The following is a 13,745-nucleotide window of genomic DNA, read 5'->3' as shown; positions in this document are numbered from 1 at the left end:
CCCTTACCCAGGGTCCGGAGTTTATACCACGGTTCACCCTTGGTGTTACATAGTTTGGACAAGTGTATGCTGACATGCACCCTCCTTTATAGTATCATATGGTGGTTTCCCTCAGAGGGCAGGTTCTTACCTGTTTTTTCAATTTGTTCTGTACTAACTGATCTATTCCTTTTTATTCCCCACCGCCGCCCCCCCCCCACTTCTTCTAGGATCAATTCTGTTAATTTATGTTTCCCCAGAAAATAGGCCGTTTATGTAGATTTAAAATTTCACTGGTGTAACTGTTACAGGTTTTGACATATACTGTTTTCATTTTACAGTAATTTTTCCCCAAAATACAATATGCAAAGGTTAAATTGTATTGCAAGGCTTGTAACAAAACAAAACCCTCGGTGTCCTGCCTCACCTTCTCACTTCCCCAGATTGGTTCAGTACTGATATATATATATATGCTTTTTAAAAATAAGTGAATGCTGATGTTTACATATTTATTCCATTCAGCCTGTTTTTTAAAAAATATTTATTTGGTTGCATCTGGTCTTAGTTGTGGCATTTGTTGTTGTCCAGTTGCTAAGTTGTGTCTGACTCTGCGACCCCATGGACTGCAGCACTTCAGGCTTCCCTGTCCTTCACTATCTCCCAGAGTTTGCTCAGATTCATGTCCATTGAGTCAGTGATGCTATCAGACTATCTCATCTTCTGCCACCCCGTTCTCCTTTTGCCTTCAATTTTCCCAGCATCAGGGTCTTTTCCAAAGAGTCAGCTCTTTGCGTCAGGTGGCCAATGTATTGGAGTTTCAGCTTCAGCATCAGTCCTTCCAATGAATATTCAGGGTTGATTTCCTTAGGATTGACTGGTTTGATCTCCTTGCAGTCCAAGGGACTTCCAAGAGTCTTCTCTAGCACTACAATTCAAAAGCATCAATTCTTTAGCACTCAGCTTTCTTTTTAGTCTAACTCTCCTCATACATGACTACTGGGAAAACCATAGCTTTGACTATATGGACCTTTGTCAGCTAAGTGATGTCTCTGCTTTTTAATACGCTGTCTAGGTTGGTCATAGCTTTCCTTCCAAGGAGCAAGTGCCTTTCAATTTCATGGCTGCAGTCACCATCTGCAGTGATTTTGGAGCCCAAGAAAATAAAATCTGTCACTGCTTCCACTTTCCCCCCTTCTATTCACCATGAAGTGATGGGACTGGATGCTATGATCTTAGTTTTTTCAATATTGCATTTCAAGCCAGCTTGTCCGCTCTTCTCTTCCCCTCATCAACAGCTGTGGCACACGGGGTCTTTTGTTGCAGCATGTAGAATTTCGTTCTCTCGCCCCGCGGCCATCCCCCGAGCAGGCGCTGGGGGCCTGCCTGGAGGCGCGGCCCAGACCTTCGTTTCTGAAGCGTCTGAACACTTACCGTGCGTCTCCGGCGGGGTTTCTGCACGTCTGTTGGCCATTGCGGTGGGGTGAGGGGAGACCAGCCGCGTCCAGGTGGATCACCTGAGGCCCACCCACGTCGTCTCCTGTCCCCCTCGCCTGCTGAGGGTCACCCCACCCACGTGGCAGTTCCTCTCTGCTCCTGCCCATCCTTGGGCAGCAGGAGCCACCGTGTCGGGGCGGGAGCTGCAGCTTGCTGCACGATAGGATCCGGGCTGTTGGTCCCGGGCCATGCAGCCCTGCAGAGCCCAGAGTGGTGGCAAAATGGGAGCGGGCCACCCCTGTTACCCTGTCTGTTCCAGCCAAGAGCCGTGTGTCCTTCCTTTGGGGACTCAGAACCGGATAGAAACCTCGGATTTAATAAAAACGCGGCGTCCGGACAGCACTCGTCCTTTGAGAACACTTCCTCAGCTGGCCTTTCGGCTCTGCCTTTAGGCTATTCCAGTGTCCCCCCAGGCCGCCTCTGGGCGGTGCCCGATCTGAACACCCTCCCACGAGGTGGCTCCTTCATGGCCACGTGCTGTGTGGGGCTCTGGGCCCCTTACCCCCTGGAGCCAGGATCACCATACTGTTCTCCATAGTGCCTGGATCTGTTTTATTCCCACCAGTAGTGCAAGAGGGTTCCCTTCTCTCCATAGCCTCTCCAGCATTTAGATTTTTAGATTAAGTGTTTTTAGATTTTCTTGATGATGGCAGTTCTGACTGGCGTGAGGTAGTAACCCCCTGTAGTTTTGATTTGCATTTTTCTGATAATTAGTGATGTTGAGCATATTTTCATGTGCTTCGAAGAGGCCATGTCTGTCTCCTCTTTGGAGAAATGACTAGGTCTTTTGCCTATTTTTTGATCAGGCTGTGTTTTTTTTTTTTTTTTTGGGGGGGGGTGGGGAAGGTATTGAACTGCATGAGCTGTTTGTATATTTTGAAGATGAATCTTTTTTAGTAAGTTTCCAATTTTATTTATTTATTTTTGGCTGTTAGCTCTCTGTCGCTGTGAGGACCTTTTCTCCAGTTGCGGGGGGCAGGGACTGCTCTTCACTGCAGCGTGCCGGCTTCTTCTTGGGGCGGCTCCTGTTGTGGGGCTCAGGCTCGAGAGCACAGGCTCGGGAGCTGGAGCACTGCGGCTCAGTCGGTCCGCGGCATGTGGAATCTTCCGGGACCAGGAATCGAACCCATGTCTCCTGAACTGGCTGGCAGGGACTTTACCGCTGAGCCACCAGGGAAGCCCTAAATGTTTATGAATTTTAATTTGATCTTCTCAAACAATCGGCTTTTGGTTTAACTCATGTTTCTATTATTTTTCTGTATTTGATTTCATCGATTTGTGCGTCTTTATCTGTATTATTTCCTCTTGAGCCGACTGTGGTCTTTGTATTCTACTTTCTTAAGATAGAAGCTTAGGTAATTTGAGACTTTTCTTCATTTAATTATTAGCATTTAAAAGATAAATTCTCGGGAAATCTCTGACAGGCCAGCAGTTAGGACTAGGAACTTTCACTGCTGGGCCTGGGTTGGATTCCTGGTCAGGGAACAAGATCCCACAAGCTGCATGGTGTGGCCAAAAAAGCAAAAAACAACTCCTGTGTATCAGTGTTTATTCTGTCCTTTATTAACCCCTTATGTTTGGCTGGGTGTAGAACTCGTTTGGAGTTACATTTCTTCAGAATTTTAAAGGTATCCATTGTCTCTTAGCTTCCAGTGTTACCATTTAGGCTTCTCAGGTGGCGCTAATGGTAAAGAACCTGCTTTCCAATACAGGAGACACAGGAGACGTGGGTTTGATCCCTGGGTCAGGAAGATCCCCTGGAGGAGGGCATGGCAACCCACTCCAGTGTTCTTACCTGAAGAATCCCACGGACAGAGGAGCCTGGCGGGCTAGGGTCCATAGGGTTGCAGAGTTGGACATGACTTAGAAATGCAGAGTCCTTCTGATTCTCAATGGTTGTAGGTGACCTGTATTTTCTCTAGGAAAGCTTATAGCGTTTGTTTCCAGTGTCTGCAATGTTAAGGTGATGTATGGTCATTTTGGGTGTGGGTGATTTTCCTTTTGTTAAATTGACATTTACAGTGTTGTGTTAGTTTCTGGAACAAAGTGATTCAGTTATACATGTATATGTGTGCATATATATTTTTTTCAGATTATTTTTGACTTTAGGTTATTACAGAATATTGAACATAGTTCCCTGTGCTGTACAGTAGGTCCTTGTTCTTCTTCTGTTTTATATGTAGTAGAGTTACCTGTGAATCCCAACTCCTAAACTGTCTGCCCCTCTTCCCCTCTGGTAAAACCCTAAGTTTGTTTTCTTTTTTTTTCTTTTCCAGCCCTGACTTGGTCAGATTACAGATTACAACCTTCCTACAATCAGAGAAGGTTGTAACTAGAAGGGATCCTTGAGACAATTTTTTATGGAAAAGAAAATAAGTTCCAGAGAGGCAGGCAGGTCTGAGGTCCCACAGCTGGTTATGGGCCATAGCCTGACTCTTAAAAGAGTGTTTGTGTGTTTTTTTAAAATTTTTTTTTATATTGGAATATAGCTGATTGACAATATTGTGTGATAGCTTGAGGTGAACAGGGAAGGGACTCAGCCAAATATATATGTATCCATTCTCCCCCAAACTCCCCTCCCCTCCAGGCTGCCACATGAGATTGAGCAGAGCTTCCTGTCCTTGTTGGTTATCCATTTTAAATATAGCAGAGTGTACATGTCCATCCCAATCTCCATAACTATCCCTTCCCCTCAACCATAAGTTGATTCTCTAAGTCTGTGAGTCTCTTTCTGTTTTGTAAGTTCATTTAAGGAGTTTCACACGGTATTTCTCCTCTAAGGCAATGCCTGTTATTAACTAAAGCTATCATTGAGTTACCTACTTACCTCGTATTGTGCTCAGAGCTTCCTATTATTTCATAATCCTCACGTACAACTATTAACCGCGCTTTTACAGATGAAGTCACGTTGTTTTCCAAGTCACACAGCCAGGAGAGAACCAAAACCCAGATTGTAACCTAGCAAGACAGCATTTAGGAGGTTTCTGTGCAGTATGTTAGTGGTTTTCACGTCATGAGTTTGGAGGGGAGGAGAGTTGTTGGGTTAGGATCTGGTGTTCTGGGGTTCTTTACAGTCCCTCTGGGGACACATTCAAGCTCCAAATGTGGGGCTTTGCTCGGCTTCTCTCCCTCTTGGGCAGGGGAAATCTGGCAGTCCGGAGCTGACGGCACCATCGCCCCTTGCAGCCAAATCCGTTACTCCGGGTTCTCCGCGGTGCCAGGGCGGGGCGCTGGGAGTCGAAGTAACATCCTAGGCGCCGAGGAGCCCCCTCTCCTGCCCACCTGGTGCCCCCGCAGCTCGCGCCGCGCCCTTCGGCCCCCCCAAGTTTGTTTTCTATATCTGTGAGTCTGTTTCTTTTTTATAAACAAGTTCATTAGTCATATTTTAGATCTGCCTGTGATAGCATATATGTTTCTTTCCATCTTAGTATGATAATCTCTAGATCCAACACTGTTGCTGCAGATAGCATTATTTCATTCTTTTTTATGGCTGAGTACTATTCCATTGTGTATATGTCACATATTTTCTTCATCCATTTAGTTGGGTGCTTGTTGGGCTTTCTCAATCTGGGGATCCATGTTCTCAACTTCTCAGAAAATTACATTATTTCTTTGATCATTTTACTCTATTTTGTTTTCTTTCTAAAATTCCTGTGATTATTCCTTCTTGACTGAACCTCTGATTTTCTCTCCTATCTTCCTTCTTGTCTCTCCATCCTCCTGTCTGGGGGGTTGTCAGTTTCATCTTCATGTTTTTGTATGTTCATTTGCAAGAATGTATCAAAAACCTATTTTAAGTGCTGGTGATACAGCAAAGAATAAGTCCATGCCCTTGCTGTTTCTAATTTTCCCATGTATTTCTAGTGATATTCCAAAGCAATATGCTAGCATATTCTAGTGCTTTGGAGAGAAAGCAATCAGTTGTTTGCACATCACAGAATATGTGATTTTGTGAGGGTCTAGTTTATGATGTTTCCATTGCTATTCCATGGGAAACTAAGAAGGTTATATTTTCTGTGACAGTAAATGAGTTGAGTCAGATCAATCTAGTAAGTATTGATACTTTGATTCAGGTTCATTCATGGCTCCCATGTTTATTGCAGCACCTACTATATTTGAGATACTGTGCAGGCCACTGGGGGAAATGGTAGGTGAGCAAAAGCAGGATTCCTTTACTCAGAACTCTAATAGGTTGGTGGTGGAGGTCGTGGTGGGGGCAGACATTAATCAGACAATAGCCTCAACGGGAGAAGTCCTGTGTGAGAAAGGAGCCGAGCTCTCTAAACACAGGCACCTGAGCTAGAATGGAAGGTCATGGAAGGCTTTCCTGACAAGGTGACGGGTGAGTTGAGATCTGACGCATGGATTGGCCTTAGTGAGACAGAGCCGGAGGTGAGCAGTCCAGGTTCAGGATATGGCTGGTGCAGATGAATGCCCAGATGGGAGAGGAGCCTGGTCTTGAAGGAACGGAAGGATGTCCAGAGGACGGAGTAGTGACACTTGGCGTGAGGAGCTGGAGAGGCAGGGAGGGCCATGGTGGACACGGCCCTGAGGGTCACAGGATGGATTTCTGCCACATCCTGAGAGCAAGGGCAAGTCCTTGGATCGTGGACCCAGCAGAGTGGTAAAAGGTTTCCATTTTGTAAAGATGGCTCTGGCTATGGTGTGCAGAGTAGGTGATGGGAGGTGGAAAGGGAAGTTTGTCAGAGTGAGTTAGGAGGCTCCTGTCATAATCTAGGGGCAAGGCACTAGTGTCTGGTATCAGAGAGGAGACAGAGGTGATGGAGACAAATGGGCAGATTCCAAAGGCATTCAGGAGGTTAAGTGGACAGGACTCAGTGATGGATTGGTTGGTCATGGGGGTAGCGGGGCTCATCCAGCTGCGTGGATGGTGGAGTCACTGGTACAGAAGAGGGACATGGCTGTCAGAGGTGGAGCTGGGGACAGCACTGATCTGGCTCAGGCGTGATGAGCTTTTTCTATGCGCAGTCCTTTTATTCCCCGCTCACCACTTGTCCAGGACTGAAAGAGATTATGTAATTCAACTACATTTTAATTGCTATCCATTTTTTGTCTTGCATTTTTTTCTTAGAGTTTGATATGTTTGACAGTTAAGGTTCATAACAATGTCATATCTTAAGATTTCTATATTTAATTCTTGTAGTAATGCTTGAGACTGTTACAAAGTATTTGAAATTATGGATAGCCCATATTTGTGAAGCCCCAGCCCCATTCCCCTTTCTGAAAGTCATGCTGGTTCACAGCTTGAGCTGAATGATGAAATACTGAGTGGAGTATGGTCCTCAGACTGTGAAACTTTTGTTGAGCTTCATGCTTTTCACCAAATTCCGGCTCTTCTGGGTATGACTGTCACATCCTTGCTTTCACATGCATGTGCTGGGTGTATCTTTACTCTTTTACTTTGGAATTGAGTCACTTTGCAAGCATTTGAATTTATCTTTTTGGTCAAATATGAACTTTTTCTTCCAGTAAATGACTTTTCTCCTCCTAGATTAGTGCCAGTCACTTGACCTTCACTTTCCTATTTTTCACACTATCCCCCTTATTGATGCTAAATTTTTCCCAGAACACAAGCACAGCTATATAGAAGATAAAACATCTGATGATATCAGTTATATAGTTGATTGATTTAAAGCAATGCTGACGGAAATCATGAGAAAAACTTATCTGTGCACACCCAGAAACATGAATTCCTGATATCATTTTATTACTCAGATTCCTATTTTCTGTTGATCTCCTTCAACATTTAGTATGACTCTTGTATTTCAAATTAATTTTTATTGGAGTATTGTTGCTTTACAGTATTGTTAGCTTCCACTCTATAGCAAAATTAATCAGCTGCATGTACACATATATTCCCCTTTTGGATTTCTTCCCTTTTAGATCACTGCAGAGTACTGAATAGAGTTCCCTGTGGTATACAGTAGGTTCTCATTAATTATCTATTTTCTACATAGTATCAATAGTATAGATATAAAGCATGACTCATTTTTTGTAGGTGCTGTTATCAATCAAAGAAGTTCCTTTCTACTGCTAGTTTGCCGAAAGTGTTTAACATGAACGGATGTTGGGTTTCGTTAAATGCCTTTTGGGTGTCTGGAACTTTTCTTGTCTGTTGATATGAATGAATTAAAAAAAAAAGTGTGGTGTGCTGGTCTTCCCCTGTTGTGGAGCATGGGCTCCAGGGCACTGGGGGTCAGTTGCCGCATCACGTGGTGTGCTGGGTCGAGACCACAGGCTCATTAGTCATGGCGAATCATCTTAGTTGCTCCACACCACGTGTGATCTTCCCAGACCAAGGTTGAACCTGTGTCCCCTGTTTTGCAAGGCAGATTCTTAACCACTGGACCACCAGGAAAGCCCTGAATAATTAATGGTAAGCCAAACCTGCATTTGTTGAATAAACCACACTTGGTCATGATACATTATCCTTTTTATATGTTGTTGGATTCAATTTGCCAAAATTCTGTTAAGGATTTGTATGTCTGGGTTCATAAAGGATACTGATCTGTAGTTTTCTGATCTGGCAGTGTCTGTCTGGTTTTGTTATCAGGGAAATGCTTCCCTAATAAAGGAGGTATTTCTTTCTGTTTAATTTTCTGGAAGAATTTGTTTAGAATTGATAATCAGTTTAGTCACTTGGTCGTGTCCAACTCTTTGCGATCCCCATGGGCGGAATTGATATGTCTTTTAAATATTCGTTAGAATTCACAATTGAAGATATTTGAACCTGGAGTTTTTCTGTAGAAAGGTTTCTAATTAGAAATTTAGTTTAATAGATACAGGGCTTTTCAGGTTATCTATTTCCTCTCATTGAGCTTTGGTAGTTTTAATCTTTCAAGAAATTTGTCCATTGCAGGGACTTCCCTGATGGTCTACTGATTAAGACTTGGCACTTTCACTGCTGTGGCTGGGGTTTGATCCCTAGTTGGGGAACTAAGATTCCCACAAGCTGGATTGCCAAAAGAAAAAATCTATAAAATATACATACCGAGAAGACACACACCTATGTAAATGCTCTATAAGCACTGCTTTTGCAGTATCCCGCAAGTTTGACATGTCATGTTTTTCTTTCCATTCAAAATATTTTCTTCTAACTTCTGTGATTCCATTTTGATCCATGAGTTATTCGTGCTAAGTCACTTCTGTCATGTCTAACTCTTTGTTATCCTATGGACTGGGGCCCACCAAGCTCCTCTGTCCATGGATTCTCCAGGCAAGAATACTGGAGTGGGTTGCCATGCCCTCCTCCAAGGGATCTTCCTGACCCAGGGATCGAACACCCATCTCTTATGTCTGCCGCATTGGCAGGTGGGTTCTTTACCAGCGCCACCTGGGAATTAGAAGTGCATTATTTAGCTTACAAATATTTGAGGATTTTCTCTATTTTTAGTTTTGTTGTGGAGGACATACTTTGTATTGTTTCAGTACTTTCTCATTATCTTACTCCTCAGACTATGGTGTATTCTGGTAAATGTTCTTCATGCACTTGGAAGGAATATGTATCCTGCTATTGCTGGGTGGAATGTTCTATAAATGTTAATTAGGTCAAGGAGTTTGCGTTAAATCTATGTCCTTCCTCATTTTCTATCTACTTGGCCTATGGATTAGTGAGGGAGGGATATTGAAATTTCAACCATACTTGTGGGTTAGACTATTTTTCTTATTTGTATCAGTTTCTGCTTCAAATATTTTTAAGTTTTACTATTAGCTACATAAACATATAGGATTATTATGTACTTCAGATAAATGAACCAATTTATTATTATGGAGGGATCTGCTTTAGTCTCAATAATATTCCTTGTCCTGAAATCTATTTTCATATTAATATAGCCACTCCATCTTTCTAATGATTGGTGTTAGCATGATACTGTGTTTTTCCACCCTTTTAATCTTTATGTCTTTATGCTTAAAGTTGGTTTCTCAAAAGTAGCATATAATTGAACCTTGCTTTTAAAATCCCATCTGAGAACTTCTGCCTTTTAATTGGGGTGTTAAAATGTAAATAGTCCAATGTGAATATTTATGTTTCGTTATATATCCACCCTCCTGCATTGTTTTCTGTTTGCCTCGTTTCTTCTTTCGGATTATTTTTATGATTCCATTTTGTCTCCACTGGCTGACTTTGTTTCTCTAGGATTTACAGTATGCCTCTTTATCAGTTTATTTTCAAATAATATATTACCTCATAGGTAATACAAGAATGTTGATGTTTCTCTTTTCCAACCTTGTGTGATTGGAAATACATTTGGAAATGTGTCATACATTTCTTTATATTATGAACCTCACATCTTCTTTTGCTTGAAGCCACCTATTATTATCTCTATCTTCCATAAAAACAATTATTTCTACTTAAGTAGTTAGGACAGAGGGAAATAAAACAATTGAAAGATAACAAAGGGGAGCATCTCAAGATTGTTAGAGGCTAATTTCTTTAGTATCTCATTTAGTATGATACTTGATAAGGTCAGTGTGATGTGTCAGCATTGGGAGGAAATGCTCACCCCCAGACTTACATGATAATCAGACAAGTTTTCCTGAACCTGTGAACTCACGATGATATTCCTCAGCCTGCACTTTATCCATCTGCCTGAAGAGTCAAGATCTGTTGGCACTAATAAATCTCAACCGTCCAGCAAGGTCTGGTCTAGTGGTCATAGGTGATCTATTGTGTGTTCCCTTCGAGGTCCATTCATCTGTCACAGATGGCAGAATATCACTTTTTTTAAAAAAAATAGCTGAGTAGTATTCCACTGTGTATCATATTTTTAAATTCTTTCACCAGCAATGGACACAGGTTGTTACAGGTAGATTAACTCAGGAACAGCCAGAGAGACAGATGCATAGGGTACTGTATGGGGAAGGGCACACATTTTATGCAAGTCATAGGTATTTCTTCTTTATACAAAACATACGGTGTCTACCAGACGATGTCAGAAATTTTTGCTCAGTTATATGCATTAAAGAAATTGAGAAAAGCCTTTTTTATATTTAATCCACACATTTACTATTGCCAGTTTTTTATTATGTATTGCTCCATTACTACCCCATAGCTTAGTGACTTAATGCAGTAAATGTTTATTGTTTTCCACAGTTTCCGTGAGTCAGGAATCCAGAATTGGCTTGGCGATCCTGGCTTGTAGTTTCGTGTGAGATTACAGTGAAAATATTGGCCAGGGCTGTTTGAAGGTCTGACTTGGGTTGGAGGATCCGCTCCAAGATTTCACATCACAGCCCTTTGATACAGCTCCTCCTCAGTATGAGTGACCCAGAAGAGTAAGACGGAAGAGGCCTTTTTGGGTAAGTTTAGATATAATTCTCATATAATTCACCCTTTAAAAGTATACAATTTAGTAGGTTTTTTTTTTTTTTTAGTATAGTCACAAAATTGTAGGATATTTCTTATAATTGAAACCTTGTTTCCTCATATGCCATTTCTATCTTGTTTTCAAGATTTTCAAATTTTAGATTCTATAATCATTAAGTTTGATTATGAAGTCTCTGGGTATGGGTTTCTTTATATTTATCCTACCTGTGGTTTGCTGTGATTCTTAAACTACCCCCAATTTGGGAAAATTCAGTCATTCATCTTTAAAAAAAAAAAAGCCCCAGTTCTCTTCAAATCCTGGGACTACAGTTGTATGTATGTTAGGACTGATGTTGGGCTTCCTTGGTGGCTCAGTTGGTAAAGAATCTGCCTGCAATGCAAGAAACCTGGGTTTGATGCTTAGGTTGGGAAGATCCCCTAGAGAAGGGAATGGCAACTCACTCCAGTATTCTTGCTTGGAGAGTCCCAAGGACAGAGGAGCCTAGCAGGCTATAGTCCAAAGGGTAGCAAAGAGTTGGACACATCTGAGCAACTAACACGCTCACTTTAGGCTGATGTTAGATGTTTATATTAGATCAGTGAGACTGATGTTTACAGTCTCTTTTCTCCCATTAACATGTTTTTATTGGAGTACAGTTGTTTTACCAGGTTGTATCACGTTCTGCTGTACAGCAAAGTGAATCACTTACACATTATGTCCACTTTTTAAAAAGATTTCCTTCCCCTATAGGTCATCACAGAGTCCTGAGTTCCCTGTGCTGTAACAGTAGGTCCTTATTGTCTATTTTATATACAGCAGTGTGTATGTGGGGAGAAGGAAATGGCAGCCCACTCCAGTATCCTCACCTGGAGAATCCTGTGGACAGAGGAGCCTGGTGGGCTGCTGTCCATGGGGTCGCACAGAGTCAGACAACGCTGAAGCGACTTAGCAGCAGCAGCAGCGTGTATATGTCAATCCCAACCTCCCAATTTATCCCTCCCCCAACCCTGGTAACCATAAGTTTGTTTTCTGTATCTGTGACTCTTTCTGTTTTGTACCTAAGTTCATTTGTACCCTTTTAAGATTCCCCCATAAGTGACATGATATTCATCTTTCTCTGGCTACTTTACTCCGTATGATAACCTCTAGGTCCGTCCATGTTGCGGCAAATGAACAGTAATAGTTGATTTAAAACTCTTGAGTGTTAATGTTAACATCTGGGTCATCTCAAAGTCAGTTGCCGTTAATAGCCTTTTCCCTGGAGTATGGATCTTTCTCTCATCTTTTCATATGCACAGTGATTCTGAATTACAGCCTGGCTATTGTTAATAATACACTGTAGAAACTGTTTCTATATATCTTTTCAACATCAATCAGCCATAGGTGTGTGCATATATGTCCCCTCCCTCCTGAACATCCCGCTGCCACCTCCCTCCCCTGAGGAGGACTTTCAAGGCAGGCAGTCAACCGGGCTCAACTCAGACTTCAGCCGCTGAGAACTCCCCTTTAGTTCTTTTAGCCGGCTGCTTGGAGTCCGCTCTGTGGGTGTGTATTTACAGATCATAGCGTCGGGCGGAGTTTGTACACAGGCTGTGGGGCTGTGAAGCCAGTTTTAACTACCCCACATAGTGCCCCTTGGGGCCTGTCTTCAGGCAAAAAGCCATAGAAGTGGGCACTCCCTTGGTGCCATTCACTTCCAACCGTCAGCTCCCCTCGCTTCTCCTGAGTTTGGTTGTCCTACCCTGCCTTAAGGTTGTTTCTGTATTTTGTTGAGAATTTATAGCTGTCATTTGTGGCAGAGTTGTTCTCTCATCATTAGCAGCAGCAGAAGCCTCTCCATTGCTTTTCAAAAGGTATTTTTGGCATTTCGTCTTATTTTTAGCAGGATTGGTCTGAATTACAGCCCACCATTACTGGTGATCGGAACAGCAGCTGACAGTTGTTGTCATTGACTTTACGGTTTGCTGTTTTAATGACAGCAACAAGGAACCCTGAAGTCTGGTTGTGGCGTGCCGGGAGGCACGTGTCCTGGTCGCTGTGGGGCAGCGAGTGCCCTGGCTTGGTGAGTGGTAGTCCACGTCACCACAGCCTTCCGGGCAGGGAGGCAGGCCTGCACGCCCCTGTGGGCAGCAGCTGAGCCAGTGTGAGGCTCAGGCAACCAGACCCCGGCTCCTCCCCGCCTCAGAGGGTCAGTGGTTCCCCCACTTCCAGTAGGCAGTTGTTGGCACAGTCGTTCCCTGTTTACAGAAACTTTAAGCCAAATGAAACGCGGGTGTGACTACTTTCTGATAATGAGCTCAGGCTCTGGAGGCAGGAGGATCTGGGGCAAATTAGCTGACCATGAACCTCCTTGTCTGTTAGAACATGGGTAATAAAACCTGCCCTGCCCACACTGTATCGTGAGATTTTACTACAAGTCTGAGATGACTGACCACCACTCTGGCCTACAGTGTGGAATACACACTGGATTTGGATTTGGGAAGACGACAGAGGTGCTGTAACAGTCCTTGATTCCTATGGGCAGTGGTTGGACTGAAAACGTTTGTGAGCAAGGAGCAGGCCCCTGAGCCAGCAGAGCGTGTAATGACTTGTCTGTATTTCCTGAGGGTGGGGCCTGTGAGGAATTCCGTGAGGGGAGGGAGGACAGTGGTTAAGGTCACCGACCTGTGTTGACAGTCCCCTAGGCCACTTACCAGGTGCTGGTCTCAGGTGAGTCCTCCGTCAAACTGGGGACCCCTGGGCGCTGTCACTGATGTCGGTGTGTGGCTCTCGTCTCAACACCAAACGTCCCCGTGTCTGATCTGGCCCCCGTCCGACGCCTCGGGGCTCTCTGTGGATCATGGCTATGGTCCTTCTCCTTGCTTCACATCCAACCCAAAGTTGCTAAGCTGTGTCCGCAGCCAAATTATCAAGAGACGTGCTGGGCAGGGCTGGGGACAAAGG

Source organism: Dama dama, chromosome 5 (assembly GCF_033118175.1).
Source record: "Dama dama isolate Ldn47 chromosome 5, ASM3311817v1, whole genome shotgun sequence".
Classification (NCBI taxonomy): Eukaryota; Metazoa; Chordata; class Mammalia; order Artiodactyla; family Cervidae; genus Dama; species Dama dama.
Note: the sequence above shows the minus strand (reverse complement) of the source record.